Here is a 13,697-nt window from a genome sequence, read left to right on the forward strand (position 1 = left end):
GCAGGGGACCACGGGATTGCTTCCAAACGTTGAGGAACTAGAAAAAATTTCTGGGCTTCATCTTCATGAACGTTCATTAACAAAATGAAAATGTTTAAAATTAATAAATTGGCAAAGGATCCAATACAAGCTAGCAAGATCGATTACCTTACTACACCAATAATGCAGATAGCAACATGCAATTGACCCGTTTCGACCCAACTATACTAATCACTTGGTCCCCCATCAATATATTAAAAATGATTACAATAATACTGCTCCAAAGTCTTCCAAGCACATATCTCCAACCTCAAACGAACCAAACCCGGTATCGTTGTGATGAAGTGCAGCGAAAAGTTCAGTACTAGTACTAGTGCTAGTACTGCAATAATATTCATTGCCAGATTGGCCTAAAACTTGATTAAAATGCAACGATCCGGATCCGGCCGTAGTTGACAAGGTCGTACCTAAGTTATTGACCATGCTTGATATTAATGTTGGAGGCTCAAAATCACATGAACTAACACCAACATTAACGTTACCAAATGAAACATGATCTTGGCCTGCGTCGGTGGTACCACTAAGACCACCATCTTCGCAGCCTGCAGTGGCTGCTATTGACTTTGACAACAACAGGCTTTCCCAGGCTGTTAGTGGAGCTGCGGCATGACCATCAGGCTTAGAGTAGTAGTACTCCATGTCTAATGACGAGTCTGCAGCAGGAGGAAGATTCATATCATCGTGGTGACGCAATTTGGAGTACTCTCTAGCAAACCTAGCTTCTGCTTGAAGCCTAGCACTTTCCCACTGAGCTAAGTGGGTGAGGTTTGACAAGTTCTTGGGATCAGCGCCACCGGCGGAGGCAAGTATATTGGCTGCAGCCTTGGGCTTGTGGGTAACAGGATCAAGGCCTATCATGGCCAGTCGTTTCTTCAGACGTGAGTTCCAATAATTCTTTATCTCATTGTCTGTTCTCTTTGGCAAGTGCGCAGCTATCGCCGACCACCTACATTAGTACTCACAGACAGACGTACATCATGCATATACCATACACCATTAACATGTAAAAGACATATAAGGAAATGGAAAACATCATATATGCTGGATATAGACTTATAGTAATATATAATAGTACTATGTATTAATCAAATCCTGGTGTACGTACTCTGTTTGATTCATTTCCAAGTTGTACTGGATATATATATATATATGATGATAACTAAGCTTGCAATTAGGTACCCAAATAATTAATTACCTGTTGCCTAGAAGTGCATGAAGTCGAATGATGGTTTGGTCCTCTTGCAAACTGAAATTTCCCCTCTTAATATCAGGCCGTAGGTAGTTTCTCCATCTTAGTCTGCAGCTCTTGCCGCATCTCTGAAGACCTGTGAGTATAAATAACACACCAAGTTCCACAAACACAAGACTATATATTATTTAATTATTCAGATTAGAAACTGTGAAAGAAGAGTAGCTAATTAACTAGCTAAGCTAGCTAGGATTATGTAAGTAAAGTAAAATAGAGCTAGAATTAAGTAAGTTGACCAGCTTTCTGGGGCAAGGAACGCCAGTTTCCCTGGCCATGTTGTTGAATGAAGGCCAAGAGCTTTTGGTCCTCTTCAGGAGTCCATGAACCTCTCCTTATGCCCGACGACGCGGCACTGCAACTGGACTTTCTCATCTGATCTCTTGATGTTGTAATTAAAAAGACAAAAAAAAATATATATTACGTGAATGTTGTTTGAGCTTGATAAGCAAGTGAAACTACTATTGAGTATTCAGACAAAAAAAAAAAAAGTAGTGTTATATTGAGTATTGACAAACTAGCTAGATGAAGAGGAATGTATAGAACCAGACTAGTACCCTTTGTCTGTCCTTTTCTGTATGTTTGATTAAGAATACGGCCGCTACCACCCCAACATTTCATTGCTATATATATTGGGAGAAGAAATCATATATGGTACTATTCTTGTGCATGAGATCGACCCTACATGTTTATGTAAATTAATACCTATGTACTGTACACATTTATGTATTCATGTGATGTGGTACACAATATGATATAAGAATATGGTCTAAATATTTTTGTTGTTCTAAGCAAGCTCGATCATGGTTTAGAGCTGTTAATGATGACTTTTATATATGCAGTTAATTTTGTCAAATTAAATTTGGGTCTCACATTAAGTTGGGAATATCACACCTAGATTCAACATATATATTTGGGAATAACTTTATAAAAATTATCTTTTAACGATCCAAATTTTTGTAGTTATAAGTTATTGGAATTAGTACAAGTAGTAAGAGTACCTAGGTAGAGTAATGACTAGGATTAAGATAATTCAAGGTTAGGTTCCCTCAAGTATATATTATAACAAGAAAAAAATCTCTATAATTAAATTTCGTTTCCAGTCACATTTTGTCTTAATTAACAGTCATATTCATCTTAGCTACGTACAGGCACAATGTTTTCAAGCTGCTTTTCCTTTGCCGGCCAGGAGTTGCCCTTTCCTTTCTTACCGGCTCCGGTGAATGTGATGGCTGGCCTACCGCAAGGCACATGCATGAAGAAGACCACTCCCAAAACAGTACTGCAGGACATAAATATAAATAAATATGCAGGACATATTTGTTGACCCAAAAAAGAAGAAGAGGTTTGCATATTTGTACGTGTGAAATTCCGACCATTTTGAACGACTTATCTACAATTTCATATTTCATGTTATTCTATTTTTTTTCAATTTCCAACTCCTGGGTAGGGACAGCTTTTTAATTTTGAGGCCACATATGAAATAGAGAAATTTGAGTCAATAACCCATTTTAATACCCCATGAACTATTTTGACCCCCTAGCCCTAAATTTAAATTTTATGACGCTTTTGCATTTTTTCAGACCAAAATACCCTTATACAAATACCTTGTGGCGACTAGATAGTCCATATGACGATCATGTGGCGAGTCGAGTTACTGTAGCAGACAAAGCTTCCTCCATCTTCTTCTTGCAGCAACCATGGAGAGCGACCTCCATCACCAGCCAACGCCTATCATCTCCTCTATCTATCACTCTCTCCTTCTCTCTCAAACCAAATATAAAAATAAAAAAAATCGAAAACCCAAATTTGGGTTTTTCTTTAATGGGTTGAGAAGGAAAGGAACAAAGACAAAGAAAGAGAGACAAAGATGAGATGTCGGAGAGGAAAGTGGAGGATGGTGATGAGCACTGGCCAACGACCCATCATATTCTCTCCCAACCCAAAGCTGAAAAAAAAAAAAATTGAAAACCTAGATCTGGTGAAATGTGCTATAGCCAGATCTGGTTGAATTTTTGGTCGCTACATAATCGAATTTGTGGTCGCCACATGGTAGAATGTGTTATAGTCATATGGCAACCACAAATTCGATTATGTGGCGACCAAAAATTCAATCAGATTTGATTTTTTTTAGAGAAAAACTCTTTTAAAGAAAAATTCATTTAGAGGGTATTGTTGGGTTTTTTTTTTTGAGCTTTTTTTCATTAGATTTTGCTGGATTTGTTGTTGCATCGATCTGCTAGGTTTGTTGCATCTACTGGATTTGCTGCATTTGCTGGGTTTACTACAACGGCAGGGGATGAGGGCGTCGATAGTTGGGACGACGAGTGGCGCGGCGACGATGGTACAGTGGTTGGCTGGGGAAGGGCAATGGTTGGCTAGGGAAGAGAAATGCAAAAAAAAAAAAAAAAAAACACACTACAGTAGAAAAAAGGACTTTATACGGAAGATATTATAGATATATCACAAATAAAAGAGTTACAAAAGTAAAATTTAAGATTAGGGGTCAAAATAGTTCATGAGGTATTTAAATGATTTATTGATTAAAATTTCTTTTATGAAATATGTAACAATAGACCAAGCCTTATTTATATATATGATTCGATCAGATGCCGAATTAATATACGAACGTGCGGACGTAACTAAACGGAGTCTGATATACATAGAGAGAGAGAGATAAAGAGGGAATCACAAATTGAAAGCAAAACAACACAGTACATAGGAGATAGCTAGGTCGTGATGAACGGCTAGGTAATATACACATGCACCTAATTATTTTACTCTTTCAGAAGTTTGCAGGGCCATGGTCCCATGGCCCCGATGAGTGCGTGTCAGAGTGTCCGACTATTCAATGCAACATTATAAATGATGTGGACCAGCATGCATCTGAATATTTTTCAACTTATCACAGCAGTGATCGCTCTGAAATATACAAGACAGAACTTTTGCTCCATCCGATTAGAGCAAGGCACCCCACCTTACAAAGGTACTATCAAAAGGGGAACTGATTTGGTGCTGAGCTTACCTCAGCTTTTAATAGGAACCGTTTATTAAGATCATGTGGTTACAAATTGGTCTTTTATATCTTACGCTAAATACGACGTCATTTAAAGTTTTTCTTTTTCTAATCTTTCTTTTCTTCACTTCCTCTCATCCTCTCTACATATCTCCACAATAGACTGAATTCGATCTCTGAAATTTTTGATAATTGATTCACTGAATCACTGAGTATAAAAAATTGTTTCACTTCCACTTTTTCTCAATTTCTCTAATATGCAACCTCTCTCGAGGCCCAAAAGAAAACGAAAAGCTGCAACGTACACCTCTCTCGAACCTGGATTTTTGTCTACTCATCCCCCTCGATCTATAAAAGATTGTTTCTAAACCTCACTTTGAAAACAAATCTTTCTGGTTACTCACCCTTCCCAATAGATAATGGTAAAGGATTTTTTGTTGTTTTGTCTCCCACTCTCCCGCTGTCGGTATCTCACTTTCAACAAGAATAAAAAAATTTGAGTATTAATTTTCATGGGATTAATTGATATTTCACAAAACAATTGAATTAGATGATGGGGGTAATGGCAAAATAGGCCAGAGAATTGACAAATATAGTTTAATATTAAGAGATGTTAGTTAGTAAATCGTCAAAGCCCATTTGTTTCGAGATTAAGTTCTTGACGATGCCTGGTTGGTTCCGGTGAAAGATTGTTGGATGGACTGGATTTCATCTTATTTTATGTCAATTTTTTTGGTTATGAGATAATGAGTTATGGACGGGCACTTTTGATCTCTGCAACTCATATCTGATTGTTGAGTTATGCAACCCTCAAAATGAGATGAAATTAGATGCTGCATTTTGGTTGCCAAAATCCAATATTGGATTTTTTTGTGAACTTTCCGTAAGATTAGATATAAGTTGAAGGTAGAGATAAAGGTGAAAATAAAAATTAAAGTGTCATCAACCGTTAGATGGGCCAGAGGGTGTCATTACTGATGAGAGCAAATTTGCTCACATCACCACCTATTTCAACGTATATTCTATAGGCTATAACCTAATCAACCATAGTTAATAATTAATAAGAAAATAAGTAAATAATACAAAAATACTTATTTATCTTCCCAAAAACCATCAACCCTATCTTTCCAGTGACCCATCCTCTCAACTCGGGCCGTTGTCCGCCGGAGTTGTGCAATGTCTGTTCAATTACCACCTACTATAAAAAACAAGGAGAATAATCACTGTCCAACTCATAGCGAGACCCCAAATTACCAAAACGAAAAAGAAGCCAAAATACAAGAAAGCAAATGTGCTCTACAAGATTTACACAAGATGATGTCCATGGCCATGAGTGGAGGAGCTCTCAGGCTTTGAATTCGTCCTTGGTTGAGAGGAAAAAGAGAGCGGATGGGAGAGTGGTAGCCGGACGGCGAGGGCGGTCTCTGGTTGTTATTATTCTCTTTTTATGTTTTTGTTTTAATCCTAAACTAATTAAACTTTTTAGGAAAATAAATAAGTATTTTTTATTGTTTAATTATTCTATGATTAACTATAGTTAAGTTATAGAACACATACATTGAGATTGGTGGTTATTCTGAGACACCAAGTTAAAGTGATGAGTAAATTCATTATTGATAAATTGACCAAAAAAAAAAAATTCATTATTGATAACGCCACATGCGTGCATGTTTGCACGTTTTCTTCTGGGGTGGTGAAATTGCAATATATATAATAATATAAATATAATGCATGATATTTAATTCTTATTACTGTATTTTTGCACATATGAATCAATCAATAAAAACACGTGAGAGTTAAATGTGCTAAATGTTGTGCAGGTTACGATTTGAATGCCACTTCACCCACTCCGATCCGTCGTCTTTTACTTTCATTATCCATTACTCCATTTGGTTTGCCATTATGCTCCCCATATACATATATTACAAATTCACAATACGATATTAATATAGCCAAAAAGGTTAGTCAAATGGAGTTTTGTTTTTCTTGTAAGGGAAAATTCAAGCAACAGTATTCCAGCTTATATGCTTATTTTAAACGAGAATACCACCTGCAAAGTGACCCAATTTAGGTCTTAAACTTGATTTTTTATTCAAATAAAGACAGACCGTTACTTATGTTAAAACCTCCATTATTTTTAGGGGTAAAGTTGTCATTCCAAATATCATTAAAAAATAATTATAAAATTAAACACGAAAATAATCATTAAATTATTATTTAAAAAATATACGCTTATTATATACTTACTATTAAGAAAATTGTTATTCACAAAACTAAAATAAGGCCCCGTTTGGGATTGTTGTGGAGGACTCAAAAGCTGCTGTGGATGACAATTCTCAATCACCCACAGCAGTTTTGATGTTTGGTAAAAAAATGAAAAAGTGCTTTGTCCCACAATTCTCAACTCCCCACAGCAAAAATAGAAAGTAAGTTTGTAGGTGCTTTTGAAAGCTGCAGTGAATCACAGCAATAATGAAAATTTTATTTTACCCATAATACCCTCAATTTAGTAATTATAAATAGCCACAGCAGTTTTACATTACAATTTACCAAACACCTTCATACTGCTTTTGTACTCACAACACTTTTGAAAATATAATTTACCAAACACTCAACTGCTTTACTTCACAGTTGACTTTACTTCACATCTACTTTACTTCATAACCGTTTTTTCTCACAGCAATCTCAAACTAAACTTAAGTGTTTGATTTCAAAAATAATTATAAAATTATACACTAAACTAAATAAAAAACCTAGCAAAAAAAAAAAAAAGAAACAACCATCCTCCCCCACAACCGAGCCTTGCCAGGACCCATCCCCACTTCGGCCGGCGACGCTCCCCCTCCCTTGCGTCGGCGACGCCCCCCCACCCCTCCCTTGCCGATGACCTTTCTCCTCTTCCCCTATCTGTCTTTCTTTCATTTTCTCACGTTCACTCTACATAGCGCGAACCCCATCGGAACCTCTTGGGTCCGGCGGCATTTGCGCTAGAGAGAGAGAGAGATGGGGGAAGTGGGATCTCCGGCGCAAGGTAGATTGTTCACCGGCGTGGGGTGGAGGGGCTGTTGGCGCAAGAGGAGATCGTCGGTTGGAAAGGGTAGTGAGGTGGGTGGGGGTACTGGTGGAGGTGGGGAGGGAGGGGTTTCTGCATCCTCCCCCTTTTTTATGTCTTTTTTTTTTTTCTTTTCTTCTTTTAGTTATTTTAAAATTTTTAATAGTTATTTTTAAATAATGATGAAAGTGATAAATATGTCCTTCAAATTGACGGAAAATTATAATGGAATTGACGATATATCTTTATTTGAGTTAATTAAATGAACCCTAAAGTCCTTGTTTGGGTGATTTTAAAGGTAGTATCCTTGTTTAAGTGATACACATGCACAATATTCTTTTCATTTTTCTTAATTTCCATCTCATTAATTCCCTTCAAAACTCCTATAAGGAGGGACATTGGTTCTAAATCATCCCTTTATTTGATAATAATAAAAAAACCAGCTCTTGACTATGATAAATAATTAAATGGATTTAAGGGTTTAATTCCTTTTGTTTTGATTAGTTGGGGATCAGGGGGGCGTTGAGGAATTTTAGTTCTTCATCAATGGATGTATAAGACAAAGGCCTACTATATATGGCAAATGGATACAAATTACATGATCGATAATAATAGCAGGTCCCAGTCCCACAATTTCTATTTGGAAGCTGGAAAGGAGTAGGACAGGAGAAAACCACTTTTTTTTTATGAAGAAAAACTTTCTTATAAGTTTATAACAGTACGTGATAATATATTGACGTAGCATCATAACTAATTAAACATTAATATTCAGTGACAAGGGAAAAAATGTGTAGAAAAAACTTACCAAAAAATATCACCAAATATTATAATTTTTAACAGCTAATCCTATTATAGGAAAGTTTTTTTTCATAGGACAGAGAAATTGAATAGGAGAGCTTATTTGGTAAAATGTTTGGATGGTATACAAATAGATTCAATTGGCAGATGAACCTATCAACACTCAATGGTCTAGAAGAAGCATGTTTTTTGGACTCTTGGAGAGAAAAGGGAGGTTGGAGTCTGAAGACTCAGACTTGAATAGAAAGTCTCCTAGCCTCCCTTCAATGTTTGCATTTTTTTTTTTTTTTTTGACAGAGATGAACGACGTTTCACTTTCTTGAACCAACAAATTAATTGTATTGAGCAGTTATAGATAATAAACCGATAATCTAAATAATAAATTTTAAACTAACATCAAATTTGTGATGGGTAAGATAGTATTTTAATAAGAGTAATTTTAATTTGATCTTGTGAATAAATAATGATGTGTATAATTATTAAAGAATTAATAGAAAATTAGGATTAAATACCAAATCTCAATAATTTTTTGGTATAGCATGAAGACTATATAATATTTCAATTGAACTACTAAATTTAAATGTAATTTTTTAGTTTAGATCACAAATATGTTGGCCCATTTGATTTGAGTCTTTTCCATTTGATATTTTTGTTCTTTGACCTACATATGATGAGTGTTAGTTAAAATTTATAAAATTTTAACAAAATTGCTCTTGAGGCTTTTATATTATCTTGAAAATTTGCTAATGTAGTTTCAACTTCACATTTAGTTGTGACTGTACGACACTCACAACTTCAAATTTAGTTGTGACTGAACGACAGTCACATCTAAGTTGTGAGACAGTCACAGTTAAATTGTGACTTAATTTTTTAGAAAATTATACTACGATATAACATAAATAGAGGTCAAAACAATACTTTTACTCAAAATAATACATAGTATAGTAGTGTGAGTTGTCTCTTTCAATTTACCAAGATAGTCACAGTTAAGTTGTGACTGGATTGATTTTTTTTTAATACAATATAGTATAAATTAATGTAATATTTGTGATGTAATATCATTTTTATTTTTTTATTGTAGTGGCATGTGAAGTAATATTTGTAAATTCTAATAACTTTTATTTTATTATTTTGTTTGACTTTTCAACTTGTACCTAATCTAAAATGTTATTTAATTTTGGTACTTAAACTAAAAAGTTTTTGAAATTTAGTAGTTAAAATTAATAGACCTAAAAATTAAGTAGTGATGTGTACTAATTAATTTTGCCACATAGTTTGAGGCACACATTAAGACACAAGTATTGAGCACCAAATCTTTTCCCATAGTATATAGTGCTTGCATGTATATATTTTAGAATTCTCCCATCAATAAATCCCTTCATGCATATAAATCTCCCATCATCCCCATAATTGTGATTGTATAGTATATGGTGCCTGTATACCATAATTAACTAACATAATATATTAGTACTTAATTAAGAAAATAAAAGAAAAAATACATGTGTGTGAGAATATCTACAATATACATCCACATTTAATAGTGAAAAAGTTATTTATATATTGGGATGAAAAATGTGAATCTGTCATCATATATGGATTAAAAGTGTAATTGCATAGAGTGAATATATTGTAAAACTTTCTATGTGTATTTATATACAGATAAGTATGTCATTTGTATATATTTGTTTTTTTTTTTTTGGTGAGAACAATTTGCCTTATATATTTAAGCGTGGACAATGGATCCTGAACCTAACCACCCAACTAATGCAGAAGAGAAGAGTGCAGCTAGCTCGTTAATCGTTAGTGCATTTCACAGGCTTTTAATATTGTTGAAGCCAAAGTCCAACCTAAACATTAAATAGTATGAACGTTCTTAATTTTTAGCTTTTTATAGTATGTCTGACAGTACATAATGCTAAATGAATAGGAATGAGACAAAAATAAAAGGGGCAATACTATTCGTACCCACCTTATTTACTCATTATAGTTTCTAGATCGAATTTTTTTATAAAAAATTATAAATTTTAATTTTTAATAAAATAGAAAATTAAGGAAAATAAACAAAATTAAACTACAAGAAAATGGAGTAGTCCCTTTTCGATCACAGCCGACCACCCCATGGCCTCCATGGACCACCGCAGGTCACCCGGCCCTCCCACTTCATTTTCTATATCTGTTTCAAGCGGTAGGTTGGATGAATTCAGTATCTTAGGCTAAAATAAAATCTATTGCTTATAAATACCAATTGCTAAGATGGCACAGTTTCTCACGAATCATGACGAGTAATTTTTTGATGTAATTGTAATATACCGTCGTCACGTGATTTATAAATTTATTTATGTTATAACACATTTATGTAGCAGTTAGTAGACAGTCCAGTTGGAAGGGTCGTAAAATTTGTCCCCTAACACCCAAGTTTGATCCCTCTCTCCTTAAAAAAAAAAATTAATAACACATATACACGTGTATTATTAATATTTAATAATAATATATCATAAAAATATAAATTTATCATTCACTTAACATAACCGTGGATTACTAATATTTTGTGGTAATGTTACGATTCTTCCCTCCCCCACCCCCCCCCCAAAAAAAAAAAAAAAAAAAAATTTCCACCTCACTTGAGCCCAGAACTTTGGTTACGCAAGCTTTTTCTTTCAATAGCCGGCCAAACTCTTTAGTTTCTATAGCATAATTTTGTTTACCAAAAAAACAAGATAAATAATTGCGTGAAGTACTTAATTTATTGAGCTTCTGCAGACTTGGGCCCCTTGTGGTCTTAGTCCCGGGCTTGGGTTGTTTTGGGCTTTACCCTCATCTAATTTGGTCCAATAAACTTCATTTATTAAAAAAAAAAAAAACAATTAATTTAGCACACACTTTAGTAAAAGTGTAAAACAGAGATTGAACAAATAACGAGAGTGCATTGCATGGCGTCTGGTATGATATAAAAGTATATATATGTACAACCACAAGCAGCCTGTCAAAGAGAAACTTGGACTGCAAGGTGGCCATTGATTCCCTGATTGAAGTTTTGGAAAGCAGTTGGTTCCATTCTCGCACTTAAACGCACCTTTGTGGTTAAAAATAGCCAAGATTTTGCATCAGGTTGCACAAAAGCACCCTCACCGGCTTCGTGAAGAAAAATTCATCTCACTTTTGCAGTCATGTAAGACCACAAAGCAGCTTCACCAAATACAAACCCAGATAATCACCCACGGCTTCCCGCACAACGACTACATCTCCCCCAAATTAATAGCGACATGCGCCGAGCTGAGGCAAATGGCGTACGCCCAGAAACTGTTCGATGGAACTCCCCACCCAAATGTTGCTCTCTGGAATGCAATGTTTAGAGGGTTTGCTAAGAATGGGAGTCACAGAAAAGTTATAGTCTTGTTTGGTAGGATGAAGAGCATGGACATAATGCCCAATTGCTTCACATTCCCTACTGTGATTAAATCTTGTGGAAAACTGAATAGGTTGTTAGAAGGTGAAGAGTTGCATTGTGTAGTGATCAAAGGTGGTTTTAGAGCCAACCCGTTTGTGGGAACGACGCTGATTGAAATGTATGCGGCTGGGAGAGTAATTGGAGCTGCTTATAAGGTGTTCGGTGAGATGTTTGAGAGGAATGTGGTTGCTTGGACTTCCATGATTAATGCATACATTGTGTGTGGTGATATGGTTTCTGCACAGCGCCTTTTTGATTTGTCGCCGGAACGTGATATTGTGTTGTGGAACACTATGGTTTCGGGTTATATTGAGCTGGGGGATATGGTTGCGGCTAGAAAGCTTTTTGATGCAATGCCTAGACGAGATGTTATGTCCTGGAATACGGTATTGAATGGTTATGCAAGTCATGGGGACATTGAGGCTTGTGAGAGGGTGTTTGAAGAGATGCCTGAGAGGAATGTTTTCTCTTGGAATGGATTAATTGGAGGGTATGCACGGAATGGACGCTTCTTTGAAGTTCTGGGATCTTTCAAGCGGATGCTAACTGAGGGTGATGTGCTTCCTAATGATGCCACCTTAGTGACTGTGTTGTCAGCTTGTGCAAGATTAGGAGCTCTTGATTTGGGTAAGTGGGTACATGTATATGCAGAGAGCATCGGGTACAAGAGAAATGTTTATGTTGGCAATGCTTTAACTGACATGTATGCAAAATGTGGTATTATTGACAATGCGGTTCACGTGTTCAAGAACATGGAAAAGAAAGATTTAATTACTTGGAACACTATAATTTGTGGCTTGGCAATGCATGGACGTGGGGCTGATGCCTTAAATTTGTTTCGCCAGATGAAGAATTGTGGGGAAAAACCAGATGGGATCACCTTCATAGGCATTTTGTGCTCTTGTACACATCTTGGATTAGTCAAAGATGGTCTTTTGTATTTCCAATCAATGGTTAATGACTACTCAATTGTGCCCCAAATTGAGCATTATGGCTGTATGGTTGATCTGCTTGGGCGAGCAGGTCTTTTGGACCAGGCTATGAACTTTGTGAGGAAGATGCCAATGGAAGCAGATGCAGTTATTTGGGCTGCCTTACTTGGGGCATGTCGGGTTTACAAGAACATTGAGTTGGCTGAGCTGGCTCTTGAGCGGCTCATTGAACTTGAACCAAAAAACCCTGCAAATTATGTCATGCTTTCAAATATATATGGTGATCTTGGGAGATGGAAAGATGTGGCAAGATTAAAAGTTGCAATGAGGGATACTGGGTATAAAAAATTGCCAGGTGTTAGCTTTATTGAGGTCAATGATGGTGTTGTTGAGTTCTATTCCTTAGATGAGAGGCATCCAGAGAGTGAGGAAATATATAGAGCCTTGAGGGGGTTAACGAAACTGCTAAAATCATCTGGATATGTACCAGACTTTCTGGAGCTTGGTCAGGGAGCCTAGTGATGGTACCCAGGTCCCAGGATTAGGGAAACATTATTTATTTCTGTAAATTGTGCAACCCTGCAACCTGGTAACAATAGTCATGTGATTGTTGAAGAGATTCATTAGCATCAGCCAACTCTGTTGATGAACTGCTACTGGATACAACCATCAGAAGTTATGCTGCATGTGGGAGCAGATTGGGTACCTGATGACTTTGCTGGTAGCTGTAATACAATAAGATGAGTCTACAGTAATGTTACCTCGCGAGCCTTTTAGGTAAACTGAGAAATTTTTTCTTAATTTCTTTTTGCCTTTTTTAACTCCAGGAAAAGAAAAGGACATGTGGGAGCAATACAGCTTGATACTACTCTTGGGATGTTGTTGGAATACAAGAATTTAAATCATAATTTTTCCAGGTTTGGTACTTGGAATGTCAGAATGCTTTTGATGCTCTACTTCAAATTGTCCTTTTTTTTTTTTTTTTTTTTTTTTTCTGGTTTCCTCTGTTATGGACAACGACAGAGAGCTCAATCCAATTAGGTTTGCTACAAAATTTTTATGAAATTCAAGGTTCAGCAGATGAACATTTGTCACCATCTCAAACAGAATCAAATCAGGCAACAAAGTTTATTAAGAGCATATAACAGCATAGAAGGCTGTTGGTT

General features: G+C 35.9%; 2 pseudogenes; one reads left to right on the forward strand and one right to left on the reverse strand.

Annotated features, from left to right (window-relative positions):
- Positions 1–243: 243 nt before the first annotated feature.
- Positions 244–1,660, reverse strand: LOC147295459 (transcription factor MYB106 pseudogene; annotated as a pseudogene).
- Positions 1,661–11,067: 9,407 nt separating this feature from the next.
- On the forward strand, positions 11,068–13,399 carry LOC147295460 (pentatricopeptide repeat-containing protein At3g29230 pseudogene; annotated as a pseudogene).
- Positions 13,400–13,697: the final 298 nt, after the last annotated feature.

This window comes from Dryas octopetala, chromosome 2, assembly GCF_963921425.1.
Source record: "Dryas octopetala chromosome 2, drDryOcto1.1, whole genome shotgun sequence".
Taxonomy (NCBI): domain Eukaryota; kingdom Viridiplantae; phylum Streptophyta; class Magnoliopsida; order Rosales; family Rosaceae; genus Dryas; species Dryas octopetala.